Raw genomic sequence first — 24,935 nt, forward strand, 5'->3', positions numbered from 1 at the left:
GTTGCTATATTGCAAAAGTATTCTTATTCATAATACCTACATATCTCAATCGATCAACTGTTGAGGTCTCGTTTACCATTTACGGCGAGTTTAACAAGCAAGGACATATTGCTTCATTTTTATCGATTCATATGAGTAACGATTCTCAATGGAAAATTAAATTGTTAGTGGAACAAAAGCAATTTGTGGGTACGTATAACAAATGCTTTAATTAAACATGTATGATAAATTCATCGATTGTGATTAAATGATGCGATTAATAGTAAAAATATACGCTAATTAATCAAAATACACGCAATTACAGTTCATTTATTTCCCAACTTTAGAAGCTAGTTATTTGCTCATTAACGATCTTAACATTAATAACTTAACGATAGAACTAAATAACATCTCCCACCCACATGCATTGTACTCAAAAGAGCTATAAACCATTCAACCTTGCACTCAGATCTTCCACGTAATCGATTCCTCGCGACATCGATATTAGGTAATAGGGTGGCAGTACTCGATGTCGCAACTCTAATGACCGACAAGGTCGAGGCCACGCGCGCCACTGAGGTCGCTAATACACACGACCTCACTCGATACAGCTCGACTCGATACAGCTTTCTATTTTCTACGAATGAGCTTCTGATTGATTGTTCTCTTGTAATCGATTTCGCTTTCGTTCGTTTCTTGTTTTGTTACGAATATGGTTGTGTGGTAATTTTTACGGTTTTTGTTTGCAAGTGTTATTGCTCTTTTGTGTAGCGATTAAAAATGGTGTATTTAGTACTATTGGATAATTTATCTTTAAGAAGAGTCGTTTAATACTTTCGTTAAGTAAAAAAATCTTATTTGATTCCCAACCAGTTGCTGCTATCCCAAAATCTTGACAAGGGCACCCGTCGATCGAATTACTCAACATATCAAAATTATCTGTCGAATCTCAAAGAAATGGTCTCGGTTGGGCGACCTTTGATTGCGCCGGCGCCGTCCGATGCATCGATCCGAGTGAAAGTGAACGATTACTGCAATCGAGTTATTAGGTGGGCTGATGTAATGATCACTTGTTGCACTTTTTATCGATTGTAACGATTGTTATGCGATTACGATTCAATCATGAGATGTTCGCATCGCCTCATTGCGCTGTGCTTCGGTCGGATGCAGCTCTGACTTTCTGACCGAGTCTTTTTGACCCTATTGTCTTAACCTTAAAATGCTATTTTAAGATGATTTTCAAGAATTTAGGGACATATAAGACTTCCGTGGTAGGAAGACAGGTGTCCATGTATGAGTGTGGAGGTAACAAAGATAATCAGATATCATCAGCCGTTCTCATTTTTCCTACAAGAAAAATAAAGAATTTCCTATACTACTACACACTACTGAATGAACAGTTAAGTAACACTGAATACTAATCTGCACTTGCCTTTACTTACGCATACTTTACATAGCAATTACCTCAAAAGGTACATACTACACTACACGCAATACTGAATATATAATAGATTGTACATAGCTCTAGGTGATCAAGGTACTGATTTGACTAACAGCTATTTAATTGCTTCATATTAATTGCGCCGGCGCAAACCTGTTTCACTTACTTAATAGACTTATGGTATTGATATTGATGTAATGGTTTCATTCACGCTGGTTACAAGTGCTCGAGTTAGTTACCTGAAACAATATAAATGTAACATTAGGAATAGAATAAAAATAGATGTTAATGACATTATAAGAAGATAGTTTGATCATAATTAGATGAAGAAGATGTATGTGTCAGCAGTGGTCGTCTTATCGCTGAGAGGATGATGATGCAGCTTTATTTTAACCTAACCTAACAAGAAGAAACGTTATTGAATTATATAAATAACTAAAGAAAGAAGAAACAATATGTCGAATATTAAATCAATCAAACAACGAGTTCACGCAAGACATAAAGGCACAACGTTTAAGGTAGGTAGGTACAGCTGTCAAGCTTCATTATTTTGAAAAACATATCAACAATAAATTCACTCAAAAATGTCGTAATAATGGTATAATCGGAGAAGAAAAAATCAATAATAAGGCTCAGGAACATTTATCAGAAAACGTGTACATTAAAACGTGTAAATTAACGACAGTCGTGAAATTAAATTTCATTGTAATGGTGTAGACGGGTGTAAGCGACAACGGTAGAATTCTTAAGAACTTTATTAATTTGATTGTTTGCCTTGACGTTAAAGCTTGGTTACTTAATGTTACTTTTACAAATAAATTAATAAAGGTTGATGTATAAAGTAAGTAAGGACTTATTTTATTGCCTCGTGGTTTCTTGCTATAGAACTTCTTTGTGGTCACTCCAAAACCGCGATATTTATTTATTAGCTGGTCAGTCTTGCCGCCCAAACCTTAACAATATAGAGAGAGACGGATTGTCAATGTTGATGTCCTTTTAATAATTTGAATTGCTGTGTTATTTGACCCTAACAGAAAACAAATGAATGAACCACACACACACAAGCTTCTAAAAAAACTGAAAGTAGATCCTTACAAAGTTATACATAGTTGAGTAACGAGCAAAATTATGATGAAGCGTTGAAGCAATCTATGCCCTTAATCTACGCATGATAGCAATCTCGGATCACACATTTATCGGTCACCAGCTAACGAGTTCTATGTAATAAATTGAGACTAGGTGACACAATCTTTAAACTACATCATCATCTTCCGGGCCTTTTCCCAGCTATGTTGGGGTCGGCTTCCAGTCTAACCGGATGCAGCTGAGTACCAGTGTTCTACAAGGATCGACTGCCTATCTGATCTCCTCAACCCAGTCACCCGGGCAAAAACTTGGTAAGACTGGTGTCAGACTTAATGGCTTCTGACTACCCGTAATGATTGCCATGGATGTTAAATGACGGCCAGAACCTGCAGTTTAACGTGCCCTCCTAAACACCACCAATACATAGAAAATACATATAAACTTAGAAAACTTTTCGTTGGTGCTTGGCTGATACTACAGAGAGAGGTTGGTTCTTTACCCATTAGGTCACCACGACTTTTTTAACAATCTTTAAACTACAGTTAACGAATAAAACAGCTATCAGTATGTTCTATCTAACCGCAGCTAAAGGACTTATTTACCTTACTCACATTTGGCGAACGTCATTGTTTGAAAAGGTCACAATCGTGGCTCGAATACAAAAGGATATTTTTACGCTTTAACGGGACTTGAAGGAGTGTCAGCTCGAGAGCAGGAAAACATTTATGCGCCAAAGTGAGCCAAAAATAAAGCGAAATAACAAAAGCGCTAAAAGGTTGAACGTCACAAAACTAGTCCTTCCAAATGCGATCGAAATTCTGTTTAAATTATTGCTGAATAATCGACTCAAAAACACCAAATCCAATAGATTTTCTGAGACCAATCCAAGCAAACCAAATGAATGACGATGCTAAACTTAGCAAGGACATTCTCAATGCAAATTCTCTTCCGAATCACTGCGAAACTATTTTCGGAGGCGATGTTCAAGGCTTAACACATTCACGTATTGTTAGCGCACTTACCGCTATAATGCTTGAAGTATGCACATACGTTAACGGTGTTCCTAAAGAAAATAAAAACAAAAACCCAAATACCAAATGTGGGTTACATAATGAATAATTCAACACTACCATGACAGGTTCGGTAAATTAAGATCAAGATACTGTTTTAGGATAATTTACAACGATCGATAATAAAGGATATGTTACTTACATACATTGATATTCCGGATGCAATTATTAGATTATGTTTCAAGGTAAACCAACGGATTTATATCTCTTACTTGCAAATTACTGCTGGTAAGTTTCTGACTGACAATTTAGTGTTGACAATGACGCATATCTTGAGGTATCAGACATAAAACAGACAACATTAACAAGACTGATTTAACGTGAAACAACTGATGAATACAATGTAAAGTAATACCAATAAAACATTGACAGTCAAGAAAACAACAAGGTTACAAGCAGCTGCGAGACCCTTTCGAACACAAATTTGAATCAATCCAAACTCAAAAGGGATTAACATGATCCGATCTCAAGGTGGTCAGTCAAATGTCTCTCGCGTACAAAAAGTTGCACGGCATACAGGCGACATGGTAGACGAATCGCTAACGTTAGATGTCATTGAGATAGTGCCTCCAATTGTTCCAACAATACTTGATGTACACGCATTGTACTGTCTGCCTCAAGAATAACGGAGGAAGCTGAGGCCATGTATCTAAACCTTGGACGGGAGAATAGCAATGAATGGACCGACCCTATCGACTTTACATACAATGCCCCCAAAATGTACCAAAGATGGGATTTAATTAATGTTGTAAGATCCAGTTGGAAGCGGAACTAAGTTATAATTTCCGCTCTTTTAGACAATGGATCGTTATGAGGCGTCGGTTGTATAATAACATCGGGTGCTGAACTGTTAATAGTGTCTCCTGTTTGTCGGTTCTTGCTAAATTGTAATTTACTTCGCAATTTAACACGCCACCGGTTAAGCATTAGATAATAGTCCGGCTTTTGTTTCCATTAAGCTGTTACTGCCTTGAACTTAGAACAAGTCAATTAAATCTCTCCTCTTTTTTCGCCAATAGAGATAAAAATAAAATCGTCATCTGCTTAGTAAAACTTTTTGCTTGTCTAAGCTATTCAACTTGAAATTAAGTCGCTGCAGAATTAATTTAAGCTCCAGTAAAGCAAATCAGATAAAACGACATTTCACATTCTGACAGGTCTAGTCTGTAACAGTATTCTAGTATTAGTCAAGGTAAACTTAATATTTTTGATCTAGTATTTTGACCTTTGCATTTACTTTCAAGTTTAGTCTAGAACTAATAAAAAGCGTGTAAAAAAAAATATATGATTGTACAGTCAACTTCAGGTCAGTGGTAACAGTTTTTTAGGAAAATCGTACTTATTTCTATTGGGCTAAGGTGCATGACAGTTACCACTAATGTGCAGTCTACTGTACTTGCATGTCAAATTGTCTTTGCTACGAAATACCTATTTGTTCTGAATTGTAGCGTAACGAAACGAGGCTTGTTATAGTAAGTATGTCTATATAAAAATATATATTAAACAGAAGGTCTTATTACAAAGATTGTTCCACTATAGTAATTTTGTGAGTCAAGTTATTTCGCAAGTCATTCTGAAGGATAGTGTTCGGGTTACGTGCAATGAAAAATGTTGCGATGTAAGAATTTTATGTATATTTATGTTAATTGAGACCTTTTATATTGCTTCAGATTTCAGAGTTATTGCAAAATCTTGCAACAGTCAAAATAGCCTCCTGTTTTTGTTTGTGGCATTATAATTATTTTATTTTTTAATTGACAACATTAAAATAAAGCTATTTAAGTTATGAGAATTATTTTTGAACATCAAACTCAATATTTTTAGACAATTTTGCAGTAGGTAATCTCTGAAATAGTAGCTATTAAGAGCGGTTGTAAACTGATTTCATTTAGACACTAAATACAATAAAGTTGTACAATACAAGTCTTAGAAATAAAATGCTGGTAATTAGAAATGAAAACAATAAACCAATATGAATTGAACGTAAAACAATCATAAGTACTTGTCAGTATGATTTCGCAATAGCGTGAGAAGTTTATCGACCGTGTGAATTTATTAAGCGAGTAATTAGCATTCTATTTATTACGAATGTCAGGTTTAGCCGCCAAATTATTTTAACAAGAACTCTTATAAAGGTAAAGAAACAATACTTAGATAAAATATTTGTAAAGCGCTTGATAAGTTACGGATTTATAAGTCGTACGCTCTTCAGTTCTACGATGACAAAAACAAATTTGAAACATGAGGAGATGTACTATATACCAAAATTCGTCAACGAAGCATTGACATTTAAAAAAAAATGGGATTATGATTGGAACTAACAAGCCTAAGTAAGATTAAATGCTACAACGGAAACCATTCATAAGCCTAGATTTAAAGTCTTAAAAACCTAAACTTTTTGCTCTTGTAAAATATTAAAAGATATTTGACCATTGCTATAAGAAACCTCTCAATTTGAACGTTTCTTTTGGCGTGACCACATTCCTTATACGTTAACATCGCATGGATATCCAAGATTTGTTTTTTTACAGGAAATAGTTTTGGACAACTTGAATTAAAGTCGCCCTTTATGGCAATGTACGAGTTTCCAAATTGAATTTATTCCGGTTTTTAATTAACTTTATTTGATTACTTGTGTGATTGCGCTGTGAATCATGAATGAGTTTTTCTTAGGAAATAAGGACTAATTCCCACAATAACCACTAAAACCTGACATGAAAAAAAAAACTGATAAAAAAAATCTCCTACCAATTTTTTTACTATCCAATTAGAGATCAAAAACAAAATAAAGCCTACTTTCTTACCAACATTAATATTCTAAAACGATTCCTTACTTACCATTCGCAACTTTTCCATCATTTAAAACTCTTTTCTAATCGAAACTTCCATATTGGCTGTCAAACCACTACTTAGTTGTGACGTCATAGACATTATACAATATGGCACCAAGTTCAATGCCATTGGGCAAATGTCTCCACAGAAGGTGAAAGTTGATGACGTCACTGTATAACCCGGCTAATGTTGTAACACTCGAGCAGATGGTACGGTTGAGGTAAGCGTGTGTTTTATGATTTGGTCGAGTTATGTGACTTCTGATCGTGAACTTTGCTGTGTTATAGTTTGTTAATAGGTTGTTTTGATAGATTTAGGAGTGGTTTTGGAAACAGATGTTACGTCTGTCGAGAACTTTAATATCTTTTTGTTTAAAATGGGTTAAGAACATCTAATTTTTTATGGCTGTGGCCGATGTTAAAAAAAAACTATTAATTTAGAATAGACATAACAATAAAATCAAAATAGTCCTTTACCCGTAGCTCTTTTCCCAATTCAATACAACTTCCTTTTATGAATATAGGTACAATAGCAATTTTTCAGTTACAATTACAACAAGCGACTGTATTGTGCTATGACTGTTATTTAAAACAAATGACAAACAATTAAACACATTCACCAAAAACTGCTAAAAAACAAAAAGCAATCGCATAAACTCTCATCAAATATTTTGAAAGAACGAAAGCTATTTCTAGTAAGAAAGTCCCATGCATAAACAGTAGTAGCATTAAAATGATATTATCACTTTCCATTTGTGAATGTAATTAATATCGGAATGATAATCGAAATATCTTTGTGATTAATCTTCAAGCCCTTTCTTGTATAATTATTCTTTCAAGTGTTTGATTTCACTTATAAATGTTTTGAGGAGTCATTTATACGGGGGTAACTTTTATATTTACATTAGCCTTCTACTTACTTAATAATACAATTATCATTTGACTGGCTATTTTTTTTATTTATTTTATTTATTTATTCCTTTATTTCAGGCAACTAGAGCCCATAAAAATACAAATACACATATATCGTACATTACAATACTTATAAACAATACATAAAATCACCATATCAATATATATACAATACTATATCTATAAAAACTTAAACATACTACCCGAAATAAATAAATTACCCGAGGATTGCCAAGCATCTTTGGGGGAACGTATACCTACTAATATTTTCAATAATAAATAACTAAGTATGGGTGTTTCGTTCCAATAAACATCTATTGATTTATTTAACAAGTAGTATTTTTAAAAGCTTCGTATTAGGCTTGGAATGGATATTATTAAGTTGTAGGCATGTTGTTCACTCTAAGTTAAACATGCTTGTATAAAATATTATGTCACGTCTGTAATGCAATGGGTGGGGATCGAACTTACTTCTGGATAACCATGCCAAAACATTAACCATGGGGTTATTGCCTCTAAAAATCAAATCATTATAAAAATATGCTTCTAGACATAGAGACTCATTTATTTTAAAACCTAACCTTAGACAAGGTCTTGTTCGAGATAATTTAGCTTAGGTAAAGTTTCGCAATGTTATTGTTTGTTCAGGCTGTCATTAACGAAACGAGCGCGTTCCTGCCTCTGTCATTATTTGACAAGGTTGTGGGTCTATTTCTAATGTATAATAATAATGATTTCTTGTTGAAATATGATCTCATTTTTGTAGAAAAGTATTACAAAAAACAAGGTAAAAATAAGGTAATTTTTAAATGTTTTATATTTAATATTTAAAAATGAAAAATATATGTTTAAAAATAAATAAATAATAGGTAATCATAGCAGTATAGCAGTTTTTTTTGTCTTTTATCATATTTGCAATATTTTATTTTTTATCCGATTCTTTAATGTTATGGAGGAATACCTATTTATAATATTTTGCAGATAGCCCGTGATATTTTCAAAATCTCTAAAACATTGTCATAAATGTAATTCAACCAAAGTCACAAGCGTTGAACCGTCATCAATAATAAGCCACAAAATCTAATAAACGTGCATAACACCACATAAAATAATAACAAAGCCTAGATTGTCACATCGTTAACAATATAACGAATTGGTTTCACATTTCCTGGAAACCTGGACTTTCAGCATGAAACTACCAATCCCCATTAAGAACGCGTGGTGATTAACGCTAATTCCTTCTCTGTATGAGAAAATGCTTGTGTCTCTTCAGTGGGAAATTGAATAAAGCTAATGATGAATTTTGAAGTCGAAGTTCCGAACATCTCAGTTATATTGTTTATATCTTGACACGGAGCCGATATCAAATTCCAAATCCAAAAATTGCCTAACATGATTTCCACAGTCACAGCAAATACAATCATCATCAATCAAAAACTATTAATTCGTCTCTGAAAACAAAAGTCATTTGGACACAATTATATTGAAACAAAATGACCACAAATTTACGGTTTTCTGAAGGCTAATTACACAAATGTCAAACTTGGACAATGCCCTTAGTCCGATCAGTTGGCGTTAACAGTCACTTTTGGTCGCGATTAGCGAAATTCATGACCTATAGTCTATACTCGTACTGAGTTATAAACTCCACAAGACCGTATAATAGATTTAAGAGCTTTGTAATTGCCGGTGCCTTATAAGGTATTTATAGTTTTGAAATTATGAACTTTAAATTCAATTGTTTATATGATTCGTAAAATGAGTGATCCTTAAAACTTAAACGTTGCAACACGCTCTCTTCAGAGCAACACGATTGGAAATGCTACCTATCTATGCAATCACATCATTCTTATGATATTATTGCTATACAAAAATGTCATGCAATTAAACGTTCATACATAAATTTAAATAGGGATCAATAAATAATGAACCAATGGTCCTTAAGTCCTCACACACACATAGTTACAAGATAATTTTCCGAACGATGTGTTTTATGCGTCTGTGTGATTAAAAGTGGGCTAGTCGAGTGAGCGGACTAGACGGCCTCGAAACACGCCTTGTAAGGGCTCGTTACCACGCGGAAATCGAGCAGCCTGGGAAACTAGTAACTAAATTCCTTTTGACGCAAAAGTAATGCAAGAATACAGCATGTAACATGAAAGGAGCCAAACCTGAAAATAGTTTGGTCAGCACAATGAGCAGAACCAATTAAACTCATTAAATATAGGCACCTAACATCATTAAAAAAACAAGATACTTATATTGCCCAGTCTCATTATGAAACAGGACAATATATCTAGCTATCTAGCACGGACTATTCAAGCCATCACATGCTTGAATAAAGTTACAGAAAAAGATCACAGAGACGCAAAAAATGATCAGAATTGCCATTAGAACTTGAGCAGCTCATGAAACCTTTTTTTTATAAACTGTTTTTCTTTCGGAATTCAGTCATCTATATATAAAAAAATGAAACCCGCTTTCCGTTGTCACGACATAACATGAAAACGGCTTGACCGATTTGGCTGAAAATTAGAGGGGAGGTACCTTAGACCCGGGTGAAGGTTTTAGGATAATTTTTATCACCATCCGGCTACGGGATGCGGGTGAAATCGCGGGCGAAAACTAGTTTGAAATTAAAATCATTAAATGATGGTTTGCACATTTAAGTCTTCATCATCATCATTTCATCATCAGCCTATCGCTGTCCACTGCTGGACATAGGCCTCTCCAAGTGCACGCCACTGAGATCGATTTTCGGCTTCTCGCATCCAGCTCCTGCCAGCCGTCTTGCGCAAGTCATCACTCCACCGTGCCTGAGGATCATTTAAGTCTAACACATTGTAAAATAGCTCAAAAGTTATTGACATTTGAGCGGTTTTTAGACTTCGTCATGCTGTCTGGCTTACGGCTAGACAATGAAAGAGTAAAACGAATAATGAGACTCGTTATCTTTTTGCTTTTAAACACTGAAGCGCTTGTTGATTTCCGTCGTTTACATTTAACTGTCTGTGTAAATGAATAAAACAGTTTAAAAAGCGTGAATCTTGTATCTTGTCTTAATCTGAACGAATGACACTAATTAAATGATTTCTTCCGCGACCATGTGCTGTTTGTTACAATAGTAATTGTTTCAGCAAACTTTGTTTTACTTCAAAAGTTATAACTTCTGAACTGTCAGGCAACAGTCAGCGAGTTTCTAGTGCTAAAATTAAGCTATCAAGAGCATTAAAGGGAGATTTATCTACTTTATTGTAGAAACACCTTTCCATACCTCTTTCAATATTTTGGCAATTATTCGGGTTTTCATTCTAAAAGACTTTATTAGAATTAAAATAAAAGTCTTCTAACACAGTCCTATTGACACAAATTCAGCAAGAGTGAGACAGGTACAGGTACACACACAAGTTGTCTCGACAATTATGCAAGGAACTAAAACCGCCTTGCCTTGTAAGCTCGGCTTGACACCAAGTAAATTATGCATTTAAGTAAATACCAATTAAATATACTGTCCTTGGAAATCAATTAAGATTTGCGCCATTAATCAATAAATGCAATTAAAGTCAAAAATGTTTGAGACCTCATTCTGATTGATCAATTGGTCTAAGTTCTAAAATACCGGGTAATTAGGCTATAAATGTCGGAATTAGCATTTAATGAGAAGTATAAATATCTTCAGTACAAATAATTTCATGATGTCGTTTCGTTAAACGTAACACAGACCGAGCAATAAAACCTTAAGTAAATTAATGTAAACGACATTTAAATCCTACATATATTATAAATGTGAAAGTTTGTGAGAATGTATGGATGTATGTTTGTTATTCAATCACGCAAAAACGGCTGGACCAATTTGGTTGAAATTTGGTATGTAGATAGGTGATACCCTGGATTAACACACAGGTAAATTTTTATCAACACACCACGCGGGCGAAGCCGCTGGCGGAAGCTAGTAAATAATAAAAATTTCAAGACCGTTCATTTAATTGCAATGACAAAATTAATTGAAATATCCCACTTCAAAATACTGTATGTAAATGCCAATGACCATTACTGTGCCAACCGTTGACATCCGTGAAAAAATCTACGTGGAAGTTAAAAGTGCACCTCTCTTGCATTAATCAGGTGCATAGTGAAAGGTAAGGGATGCAACAAGTTACCGAGCCTTCCGACCTTCGCGAGTCCAAGGTCGGTACAGCATCATTAGCAACTGGGTTTCCGCATGCCGTGCACATACAAGATTTTAAATTGCCGTATCAACACTACTAAATTACATACCGATCGTAAAATTAACATTCAACAACCTGTAAATTGTCTCAAGAGCATTTTAAAGAAAGTAACAAGCGCAATTTATTACGATACAGATAATTAGTTTGCTCTTTCGCGATAATTATACCGGAATAAAATTTAAAACATGCTTGCTGCGAATTATTTAATTCGAGATGCGATTCGACTAATGAGTTTTTACTTACCACGACCTCGATTAAAAATCGAATGATAGAATGCAATCTTTGTCTTCATTAATCGATGTTTATAATTACCTGGAACAGAAAACAAATTGATTAACATTTCATTGACACTTAACAAAGATGTTGACATTTCGGTAAGTAGGACGTAGGCTAGGTATCTTATATTCTGCGCGCACGCCCTTACGACAGCCAACGCCCGGCCTTTCGACGTAACTTTGTCGCGGCGGCTAGTGAATACTGATTTAGTATGATATAAACGAATTTAATTTAGTTTCAGTTATTTGAATTTTAAAGGCATGTAGAAAGTATTGCATTCAATATTATTATTTATGAAATATCAAGTCAATGATGGGCCAAAATAGGTACGTTGCTGACCACTACTTGTATCCTCTGATTGAAATGTAAACCGCATGATTGCCCAAGCAAGTTACCTCTCTATAAACGTCCAATTAATTTGAACTGATTAAAATGGGAACGTAGATGCGAGGTGACACGTGTCAGAGCTGTAATCACGACATCCACAGCAAGGCCTTTAATTACATGACAGTCGTCAGCTGGACACAGCCTTGACAGCACACTGAATTAGAATATATTTGTTCTGAACGTACAATGAAAGTTCACATTTAATAAAACAAAACCACTCATTATTGAACGTAAAGTGTTCCTCAATGAGCAATGCAAACTCGAAACGTAATTACAGGCTAAATAATTGCAGAGGAGATAATAAAGTCGTATTCAACATAATGATAGGGATGTGATCTGAACATATAAACACATGTTAAATGACAGCTCACGTCTCCATAACATATTAATGGCAAATCTATATAACGTAATCAAAAACTTTGCATAACGATATCAGTTTTATAAAAGCTCCACTTCTCAAACCGGTCGCTTCGACCTTGTAACGTGGTTGTAGGCGTTCAAGATCTGTCAACTGTTATGAAAGAGAAGTGTTGGATAAAATAAATAAATAAACAAAGACGAGGCTGCAAGGTTAGTGTGTCCGCCCTAGCTTCCGGCGGAACGGAATCTTGAAAAATCTTGGGTCAATTGACCATAATACATGGGTGTGTGACCTCGTATTGTGCTTTCGGCTGCGTTCACATAGGAAGCAATAAAGGCAAGCGCACATAGCTGTTGTGGAATTGGTTAATTACAGCTAATGTATGTATTCTTTATTTCTTTCTCAGTCATAATCGCGTTGCGAAACAACAGGCCCCACAGTTTTTTATATCTTTGCCACAAACTTACTTCGAAACGACAATTGTAATGAGATCCGGTTATTTTTTACGAATGTCAAATACTTGTTTAGTCTTCCGGGTAGTTGAAGCGAGTAAAATTATCTCTTTGGATTGCTTGTTTTGTTTTTTGTCACACCTACGCCTGATGGACTGATCTAGATTAAATGAATGATCTTGATATTTTTTATAACAATGTTTATTAAAAAGTTTTAGTTATCAAATCATGATACAACATTGTCACATTTGAAAACATTATGGGTTCCAAAATAATAATATCCAAGAAATAAAACAGAAACAGCTTTCTAGCTACTTATGCCCTAAAGGTTTATGTATATCTAATTAATTTTATTACGAACACCTAGATTCTAACCACAAACTGACAGGACCAATAAACATGTTCTACATAACCCTACTCTACATAGAAGTTATAAAATTACAGCAGCAAACGGTAATACTTATGTTTAATTAAATAGCACGAGTATTGCATCAGGGTGCGCAAGGGGTGTCAAGTTGAGTTTATCGCGTGAACACATCAGGGATTTCTCATTTATAAATCGTATGTAATAAATCCAGCCTCCCAGGCTTTGGTAACCCGAGCCGAAGTAACACGAGAGTGCCCGAAGCCCGACGAAGGTTTCGTAAGCGTCGTGTGCGCAGCCCAAAGGTGCATGCTACACGTTTACTTTTAATTAAAACAGCATTACGGTTGCCATAGCGACGCCAAATGGAAATTGTAATTGCTCACTACAATTTTCTGCAGATTGGAAGTTTGAAATAATGACTAAAGATATTTTCTGTGGGAATTTTCATTATAGAAGTTTAAACTTATTGCTTTTACTATAAGATTGCCTTAAAGAATTTAATCTTTTATTTCGACATCTTTTTACATAACACTTAAACTGACAGCGTGATTAAGAAGTGGAGCTGGGTATTAAAATCACCTGCGCGTTAATGTAAATAACAGTAGACAGCTTAGAGCGACTAAGAGATTAAGTTAATGTTACTTAAGTTAGCTACAACTATGAACACGATTGGCGCAGTGGCTAGACAAATGTCGCGTCGCACGATTCTTGCACGAGACAACCGTACATTATTAGGAATAGGAGTGCATGTATGTAAGTATTGTCGACTGATTGTGGATTACAATGATCCATGTGTGTTCAAAATTAGGGTACAAAATTCGATGTATTTTGTATGAAGCTAATGTCTAAATTCAATCTCCAAAACAAAGGATAAATCGTGTGTTAGTATCCGAAACTACATAATTAGGCAATGGCCACCATTTCTACCGAATAGAAGGGCCGTACACCCGTACACCCGTAATTGAGTCTGGTGATTTAACCTCTAGGCTACCCTACGGCTACTACTAGAGCAAAAACATAAACATAAGCATACAAAGAAAACCCCGGGTTGTCATAGTTACCGCAACTTCCTACAGCATAGAGTAACAACCACACGTTAGAGTCAGCCACCGTTAAGATCTTAGTACGGAAGAGTGATATCGAGATACAGTGGCCAGTGAAAATGCATTCCTTGCCGCGGGACCGATGCGGAAAGCGGAGAGATGCGCCCGACCGGGGAACCCGTAATTACGCGGTATAGAGTTGCTGGATGTGGTAGACGAGATTAAGGATGGAATAAAAATAATACATAAAGGAAAAAATACACTCTTTTTAAGAGCACTAAAAACATAACAATTTTGGAATGTAAGATACTGTTTTTTTAACGATAATGATTTGACTTATGAGTCACATTTCGACAAGTTATTCATCTTCTAACGTCAACTAATGTTATACTATGACTTTATGACCTTTTTTTTAACGACGTCAAAAATCATCAAATGACCCCTCCCGCTGTGGGTTAGCAGCAGCGAGGGAGTGTCAGACTCTTGCTGACTAAAAACCGACGTGTTCCGTCGTAGGCCTTTTTATGTGCCAGGGCCGCGGTATCTCTTTCGAACAACCCGCAGCCCCGGCAGATGACTTTATGACCTAAATTATATTTTCAATTTATCTTAAAAAAAATGTGTATATTTTTTACATTACAAATTAATAGGCATTAAAAGCGATACCAATCTTTCCTACAACAAAAACAATTAACAAACCAATCTGCAACAATCGTAACGGGAAGTGCTTGCCGTATCTAGTAAGCCACAGATCTGTGCAGTTTCCTTGCTACCATTAAACGTGAACATTGTAGCACGCGTGTTCGGTAGACGCGGAACAGTAATCTCAATGAAATAGAAACAACACAGTTTTGTACAAAAAGTTCTACTCAAGAATGATGTTAAAAAGAAAAGCTGTTTTGTTTTGTTTTTCACTTCATGCAGAATATTATACAAAGTACAAGTAATAAAAATACGAAGTAGAATCAAATACTTTTTTCTGTATTTTATTCTTCTCCGTAAGTCCTTCCAAACTAATGTACACGTAGTTACCAACTAAAAATATCCCGAGCGATTCCGAATCCCACGAATGGAATTCATAATAATTTTGATTGATTATAATAACCAATGAGCGCCAAACATACCTACAGGCTACAGGCAATTATTCAAAAGCTCTTGAATCATACTTTACACATTAAATACTTGATATACGATAGTGCCCGTAATTGAATATTGTGTTCAACTGTACTTTATGTACAAAGCCTCTCAATTTCAATGAATAATTCAAGAGAAATCTTTGCAATACATCTTATTTAGTAATTTCATATATATTTGTAAAATTAATTTAATATTTAAGTGTTTATTTCTTAATATAACATCGTGTTATTTTACTCAGCAATTACAATGTTATTTTGATAAATATAAAAATATTATTTTTCCTTGATCATTCAAGAAATAAAAGTCATGGAAGAAATCTCTGCAAATAAGATTTATTTGAATAAGCAAAGAGGCTTAATACTGCAGACTCACGCTTCGGTAAAACCCTTGAATTAACGATTGAAGATTCGAATAAATATTATTTTGAAAATCGTCGTTCTTATTATAAGCATCCAGCATCATTTTGACACAGCAATCGTTTATATTAACAATATAATTATATATAACAATATACAATACCTAATTCAATGTCCGATATTAATGGACAATTTCTAGGCTGCTTTTAGTTTACAAATCTCCTTATTCGTAGTCCAAGATTTACATCTCAAAATCACATTCCTGAAATGCTAACCAAATAACTGTATATATAAAATACCACATTTGCACTGCTCAGCGGAAATTTCGACACCTAACACCGGTCGTGTTTCAGAATTAGCATGCACAGAACTGGGATTGCGAAAACACCTTTAGGCTAGTGCAGTCGACTAAAAGTTCTGATCACGAAGTTTATTATATAATACATAATATATGTGTATGTACAACTACAAGACATTCGTGACAAAAGTCGACGTTATGTGGACAAAACTGGCATAAAAGTCGCGAACATTGCAATGTGGAAATGTCTTATATAGTTAAGTGACTGTTTAAAGTAATTTCTGGAACATTTGGGTAATTTTGTTGTGAACAATACTGTGAGATGTTGACAGGTAGGATTGAGTGTTACCCAATCCTAGAGGATAATGTATAAGCTAAGTTATTGGCATGCGAGGATTGGTAAGCAGACTCGTAGTGTGCAAAGTAAACTATCTTGAGAAGTATGTAGCTTGTTGAGTACCTAAAAGCAATTGAATCACTATTGTACGAGAATAAACATGATATACTTAGATATAGGGGAATTTCATGTCAAGCGGGAAGTGAGAATAAAGTGAGATCTCAGATTTTGTTCATCCCGAATAATTGCAATTAAGTCAACTATGAATCAAAAACTAAAATCTGTACCATAAACTCAATTGAATAAAAGATACATGTGTGACGGACGCATGTATCTTTTATTCAAAAAGAAACAAATGAATAACGCCATCATAGATAATTCTTACTTCTATTAAATCATTAGGTACTTCTTTTGCTATACAAAGCTATCCACGAATCTGTCGTTTAGCACAAAACCGTACACAATAAAGCTAAGTAGGTTTAACCGCAAGACATCACGGTTCCTCGTCTGAACCGTGATAATAGTTTACGCAATCCAGTTGTAACAGACAAACTAAATAAAGGACGTATTGTACTCCAAAATAACAATAAAGAAAGAAAATGTAAGACTTTGAAAAGTACCTAAATGATTACAAAAATTGATTATTACTTCATTCACAATATTTTTGCAAACTAATAGCAATTTGGTTTGACAAAAATATTTTTAACTGATTTCTTAAGGTTTTCGATTCGGATGTTTGCTCTGTACCAAATAAATCTCTAGAAACCACACTTTTACCCCTTGGGAAAAATGAAACCATTTTTGCATCTAAGCGTATATGAGATTGGCACTGTTATCATTTTCCTCATCTGTTTACATATCTTCCTTAACATACATACACTATGTTATGTTCAAGTTGAGTGCGCCATTCGTTACGGTCTTGTTTGTACATGTACCAACAGTAGGTCGACAACCTTTCTGATGGATGATCAGCATAACATTAAAAAATATTACAACATAAGAAGAATGGGATTGATTCCTAAAAGTAGCTGTTCTTACTAAGATATACATATGCGTAGCAAGGCTTTAAATCCCAAGTACGCACTGAAAGAAATATAATATATGGTGTGAAAACAGAAGCTCAACAAAAGTTATCGAAAATCAAAAAGGATGAAGCAATAATATAAGACAAATTACATACTTTAATACATACGTCATGATAAACCACTACTTTCCAATGAGTTTTTTCGAAGGACTATTCCAATTTCTGGTCTGTAAGAAATACTGTAGCTGAAACTTACTTTTAGCAACAAGAACTGTGGCAAGTAATCATTGCCAACCCAAGTTACTCAACTCCGATCAAAAATTTTAATGAAAAACACAACTTGAATAACGAAAAATGAGCTGTACCATCTTATGACGTCCCATATCATTCAGCATTAAGAAATCTTCTTGAGAATGCGTACGAATATGGTGATCGCCCTTCATGTACTTACAATACGGCGCATCTTGTTGCATAAGCGTTTCAATATCCATAGGTATTGTGAATAACTGTTAGTTTGTTGTAATTTTAATTTCCTCGATAATTTTTTTTGGGGTTAGTTGGTGAAATATGTCTTTGTCCTCACCTAATGCCATGCTAAGAAAACACGTACCTTAAAACGTGTGTCAAATAATTCACTCTCTTCCCTTAATACCTTAATGACTGTTTGTAATTTAGTATCATTATTTTTGATATTTATAGTGGTCATCAATCAAGTTCTATTAATAACTTATTTAAATATTCCTGTTTTAATGGCACTGCATTCGTAAAATAATTACTATATGTTTCTAATAAACCTTGCGTAATAACCACTTGAAATTACATCAACTGCAATAAGATAAAGTCATAAAAGTAAATCGATCTATATCTAAGCGTACATTTCACTTTTCCAAGTAAATCGGTGCCACTCTTTCTTTCAATAAACTGGGCGATCGTATTCCGATTACAATATCGATTACCGAAATCGATTTAACAAAATCAATGGCTAAATAAAATTACATTATAACTGTAGTTTGTTATTTTTAGATTAATAGAAAGATATGACAAAGAATGCTTTCAATTACATTAAGTAAAGAATGTCTATTTTAAGTTTCCTGTCCCATGAGTAAATATACACTGATTTTAAAACTATTGTGTCTATTTCGTGGACAGTGAAGTGGATAATTTTAAAAAAGTTACTTCTACTTACAAAATCGTGATCCAAATTTTATTCAAAAAAGCGATTACCCAAAAAATGTTCACGAAACTCGAAACGCTCCAAAAACTGCAATTGCATTACTTATTCTACATAGAAGCATTCGATCCAGATCATGATATATCTGATACACAGGCTTTTAACGAGCCGGCTTCAGTCCTTAGCAGTCAGGTGGGGTAACCATGCTGCAATTGCTCCAGTTTACACAATTACATAATAAAACAACTTAATGGACAAGTTACCTTGTTTCTGTAGACATTTTGGGCCGTTTTATGGCTGTTTTTGAAGTAATTCAACATGCTATGCATGCATGCTAAATGCTTGGAGTTCAAAGTGTTTCGAAAGATTTTGCAAGTGATATGAAAGGTCTAAAGGATATTTGTATGATAATGTATAGAGAGGAAACTGTTAACACAGCAACATTTAATACAGTATGTAATTTAGCAAAATACCAACAAAAATAACTTTTTAATATTTAGCAGCTCAATAGCAAAATCACAGCAAAAACACGTCAGAAATTACTGACCAAATATTTTCCAAAAATAATTTAGTGAGCTTTACCTTAATCTTGCCTCGAATCTCTATAGATACTAGAGGTAGAATACATGCATTAATTTACACATAGGAACTCATAGTTATCGCATGGTCAACATGAAGTTCATACATTCACATGTACACTTACAACCTTCTAACTGACGACAGAGAAACAAGATAAATGCGTGGTTGTTCCGGAATTAAACAAATGCTATCGGAAATAGAACGAAAAAAAGAAATAAAGAAGATATCCTTGCTATCTTGTTTCTATAAACCTGAATTGAAGAAAGTGTTAAACAACTAGAATTTATTATTACTAGAATATGTTCATCTCACAACAATTTAATTGAATAGTAATCCAAGAATTATAGTCCTCGTTCCGAAATACTACAATTTATTACTCCTAACTTAGGGAAGTCAACACCACAGGAATGTTCTTTCCTGGGGGCAAGGGATATGATCGATCGAGTAACTATAATTTCATAATCACTTTTACCATAATAAGCCCTTTGGTCTAATACTGTTGCGTATAGTCCATTTTATCTACTAATGTACCAGGAAACGGGTAAAGTTCAGCTATGTACAAATAGTGGACTAATAACTAATGTCCAGTAACTACTGTGTTATTTAACACAAAATGCTGCAGGTTATTTCTGGTACCGCACAAAATGTGCCCCAGTTCGGACCTATAGTGATGGCGAAAGATAAATATCGATTTAAATGTAACTGACCAGGAAAGGCTAGGAACGGGACAATGTTTCGTAACCCATTGTCGATATCGTTAAGATCTACAACATTACTGTTGCGGAATTGTCGATATTTTCTTTACGTAAGTATAATATCGAGATGCGGAATGATTTGTATTGTGGGCATTAAAAAAGTGTTGTTCATTCATTATGTATAAGTCTCTATTTCTAGTGGCATGTCTTGATACAATTTATGTGCATATCGCGTTCGTTTTGCTCAGATTTTAATGCGTTTACGGTATATGATTTTCACGCGGAAATATTTACTAGAGACAATTATCAACACAAGCTTGAACAGAAAAGGCATTTGAGTGACAAGAATACGATAAAACTACATTAACAGCCATCTGTTACTATCCGATTTTCTTGATTTCCCAAATCATCGATCACTGACTAACTTTTGGGCCGTAAATTGATACAAAACAAAACGACAACTGACAATAGACAATCGATAATAAAATAATCGATATTTCACAACTATTTCCCAATCAAGTAAGGTGACAACCTGATTCTATTAACAAGTTAATTGGAACAAGTGCACTTTATGTAATGTCTTGCTGAAACTTATGACCGTAGTGACGTGTATTTGTAATTGATTCGGTACGGAACGGGTATTACTAGTTCGATATGGTATGGATTAAGTGACAATGTACCTGTTGCCGTATGTGGCAATTCGTGGCTTAATCTTAGACTTGTACGGCTATTTTAGGGAGTGTGGTGAATAGTAGGGTTGTACTCACGATTTTGCCTTTTAAGATTTGTTCATCGATAGATTGTGTAGTGATGTCGGTTATTTTATGTCTGTTTTGGTTTTGCATATCACTGATAGAGAAGTATTGAAATTCATATAGAAGATTCAAGTAATCTTTTAATGTGATTTCATTTGATTCCTTTCAAGTGTATTTAGTGTGAATTTTTCACAGATTTTTTATCAATACCTAAAATAGCAGCAGCTCTAATATTTTTTACAATATTAATATTTATGCCACCAAAAACCAACCTAATCCTATGTTTTATTTATACGAATATGCCATACCTATATACCTACCTATATTCATTGTCCATACTTTTATGGTCACAAGCTCTCAGCTGCAGAACATATTATTTATAGTGTCCTTTATAGTGAAGTGGGCCAAGTAATTGTTTATAATAAATGCCTAACAGTCACTTGTAGACCTTGGGGCTATGATAAGGTCCATTATCAATACTACCGAGCTGTTGGACACGACCAACTTAAGGTCTAATTGGTGATTACTGATACAGCAGTAGGTATCTATATTACACAACATAAAGAAGAAATATTTAAAATGCTATGAAATAAAAATAATTAAACAAATGTATTGTATTTGCTTTAAAAAATCGACTTTATAAACTTAATATAATATAATGCATCTTAAAATTGATGTCTACATACAAATTCACTACAAACGCATACTCATTAAAGAAAGTTAATTAAAGAACAAAACACAGTTTATATTCCAGACGTATTTTTAAACCTGCAATACCACAACACGTTCCATTGTTCAAAATTCAAATTGTATAACACAGATTAAAAATAGCATAACAGATAATTTAAATCCTAACCTACTTGTTACCTTACGCAACTCGTTTAAAGAGGTTCTAATTAATATAGCTGTCAGTACTGAAAGAGTCGTTTCGTTTTACTCTAAGCTTCGTATTAAATTGATTTATTGTCTAGAATGAAAGAAACTGTATCTGACAGATTGCTATCAATAGCATCTGTTGTTTTCCGTTTACGAAACAAAACAGATGTGTTTTAACTGTTGCACAATGGTTTCGCGTGCCGACTGTCAGTTGTTCTAGATGAAAGATGGCCACGATATTTAACAGTTGTTAAAGATATTTATTGTCTATGCTATAGTTAGTTACATTTCAATATCCAACTAGCAATCTATAATGTTTAAAATGTTTCTAACATCATTTTTGACACGAATATAATTAGTAAAAAAATATTCGGAGCTTTTGCTCTAGTAAAATTCTTTTTTGTGAATGGCAACAATTATTAGGATGCGAGCTGTCAGTTTTTGCTCTTATATACGGCAGCCAGATGGTAATTAGTCAAAGTCGGAAATAATCTAGATTGTCTTACTTACTTTAAACAACTTTGTTTATTTAGCTCAAAACTGCTGTAATATTGGTGTTTACCTGCAACAAGAAAAAAAGAAACATTATTAGTATTGTCATTTATTGAAAAATATGCTGTTATCATTCATTCTTTCATCTTTCATCCATCCTTTAACAAAAAAACATAATGAAGGTTTTTAAAATGGCTCCCAAAACCTTTAAGAACCCAACACATAATCGATCACACCTTAAATTGACATAACTATCGATTCGCTCCGCTCGTATTACCACCAGTTCTCGATTCAAGTATCAATTTATCGACTCTTCTACACGGCCTTCAATGACATAATACTTTGCACTACTTTTCGATAAGTTTGACGCGATTCGATAACTGCGTCCCCGATTTCAAAATCGATTACAAGTTCGTTAATAGCATTTATTTATTTTGCAGTCATTAACTGTTGTTACAATTGTTTTATTTTATTTTATTAGGTGTTACTTGGAATGTCGTAGTAATTTGGAAGTTAATTTTCGACATTTTGTAATAAGTATATTTAACGGCTAAACAATTCTTCTTTGCAAAGTTATCTACTAAAAATTAACACAATAATAAAAAAAAGACGTGATATGCTGGTCAATTTTCAAAATTTCTTAATTTCCTATCGCTGTTTCTTCGACAATTATATGGGACAGTAACATTTTCGTACGCAATCTAAGATATATTGCTGTATTTGGAACATACTGAACCCATTTACAATTGTACTACTTATTAATACTATGTAGTACTGTTTTAGTAATATCTGGCCACATATAAAACAGCTATGCTTATTATCCTTATCTACAATTAAATGCATTTTGAAAACCAGCTGCGCTAGTCTTTTGTCTTAAGCTCAGACATTGATGAATGAGTCTAATTATCTAGGTCTCTAATAACTAATAATAATAAGCATTGCATAGTAGGTTTATTAATAGACGAGAGAAAGGCTTGACAACACTTGACAGGTATTTCAATCAATTTGTTCATGGATAATTATAGATTAGGAGAACTCGAATTTTGTGATTATATTGGACTACATTATGAGTTGAATTCTAATTCTCAATAGAACTTATTTTATGGATTTTCCTAGATATGAAACTATAAACAAAAAATCGTAGCACACTTAAATAATCTCAAGCATCAATAAACAAATTACGAGGAAAACCTCTCTTGTCTTAACTAAAAAATAATGATGTCATAGTGGTCAGATTTCCCTAATAGTATGCAAGATAAATATTGTACCAAAGAATTGCCTACATGCCAAAAGTATATTGAGTCATACTTATGATTTCTTGTAAGATGAACTGATCCATGTAATGAAGTTATAAACAGACTTACATATTTTTTAACATAGATAACACTTAGATGCTCTAGATCCGGGTCAGTATTCAAAATTCTAATATTTAACAAATTATGAATAATTGCCCTATCAACTTAAAAAATTGGAAAAACTGTGAATACCTGAAACGTTTTAAGATGGATTAAATGGATAATTTGTTTTAAAACTATAGATTCAGTGTTAATATTAGTAAAATTGTACAATAACATACATACTTACCTAATATGTTGTATTAAAACAGATGACATGAATCAAATCAGCCCAAACCAATAAGCAATAATTACATAAAATAAATATATATCTATCTCAAAGTATCACAATAATGTCATATACTTTATAACGACTCGTTAAATCATTAACCAATTATATTTATTGCTTGTTTGGATTAATATCAATTGAAATCTTAATAAATTATCCACCTACACTTGGTACTTCCTTATACGTAAAGTTGAAGCGGAATAATCTTGATTCAAATTAGTTGCTACGGGTTCAATAAAAAACATTTATTTTTTAAAATCAACAATAATAACAGATTCCGTTATTAGTATTTCTTCATAACATTTTATTTGAACGATTACTTTCTTAATGTTTTCCTACGGAGAAAATGTTTATAGTTAAAATTGATATCGTTGATAACTAAAGCGATAGCTACAAAGAGACAAACCAAACGGGTCTATATCACAATTTCCTAATAAGTAGTATTATTTGTCACAACACAGCAAATAGCTACTAATTCAGTAATTAATAAGTCGATTGCCTGACGACGTAAATTACGCCATTTAAGTTGTCGCTTCGCGGTTCCTATACGCTAATTGATAGCAGTATAACTTTCCAATGAAATAACAAATCAAACAAAATTAAACTGTATATTAAGGACAATTAAGTATATTTTCCTTTGTGAGGTTTAATATAAAATAAGTATAGTTTTGTTGTGTTGTGTAGCTGGTTTTAGTGCCTAGGTCACGGTTAGAGAGCGGCAAAAAAGATTTTACAGTTTAATTTGAATTGATCTTAACTATTAATCAATGTAAGAATTGCATTAACTCTAACATGATTAGGAAATAGTAATAATTTATGATTCGACAAGAGAAAGAATCGGTTCATGTTTACTTCAGTGATCAATATTGTAACACTTTAGTTACTTTTGCTCTGTTTATGATTTTGCAGCAAATTATCACAAAACGAATAGGCATAAAACCCATTCCGTATTATCCGAAAAAGAGTTACCTCAATGCCATTACCATCACAACAACAAACTTTTCCCATCCCTCTGCTCTTCAAAATCCACCTCTATCACCTACAACATAAGAGTAACCCCAGCCGCAAAAACAAAAAACTCCCGAATTTAAGTGTCGTGGATCATAATCAGTTGCGCAAGAGTTTTCACCGCGTGCGCACGACATGTCGGCCATTGTG

At 33.8% G+C, this 24,935-nt stretch overlaps 1 protein-coding gene and 1 long non-coding RNA gene across 8 annotated transcripts in view; both read right to left on the reverse strand.

The window, feature by feature from the left end:
- The window catches only part of LOC124630119, a 30,756-nt gene extending 18,854 nt beyond the window's left edge, over positions 1-11,902 (reverse strand). Inside the window, exons 1-2 of the long non-coding RNA XR_006984383.1 lie at positions 11,792-11,902; positions 1,587-1,659 (exon numbers count right to left, since the gene is read on the reverse strand). This is a non-coding gene — a long non-coding RNA (uncharacterized LOC124630119). The remainder of the gene's footprint in view (positions 1-1,586; positions 1,660-11,791) is intronic.
- Positions 1-24,935, reverse strand: part of LOC124629960 (mucin-5AC) — a 113,266-nt gene that overhangs the window by 52,812 nt on the left and 35,519 nt on the right. The gene's annotated exons all lie outside the window — the stretch shown is intronic.

The sequence above is a fragment of the Helicoverpa zea genome, chromosome 1 (assembly GCF_022581195.2).
Source record: "Helicoverpa zea isolate HzStark_Cry1AcR chromosome 1, ilHelZeax1.1, whole genome shotgun sequence".
Lineage (NCBI taxonomy): Eukaryota > Metazoa > Arthropoda > Insecta > Lepidoptera > Noctuidae > Helicoverpa > Helicoverpa zea.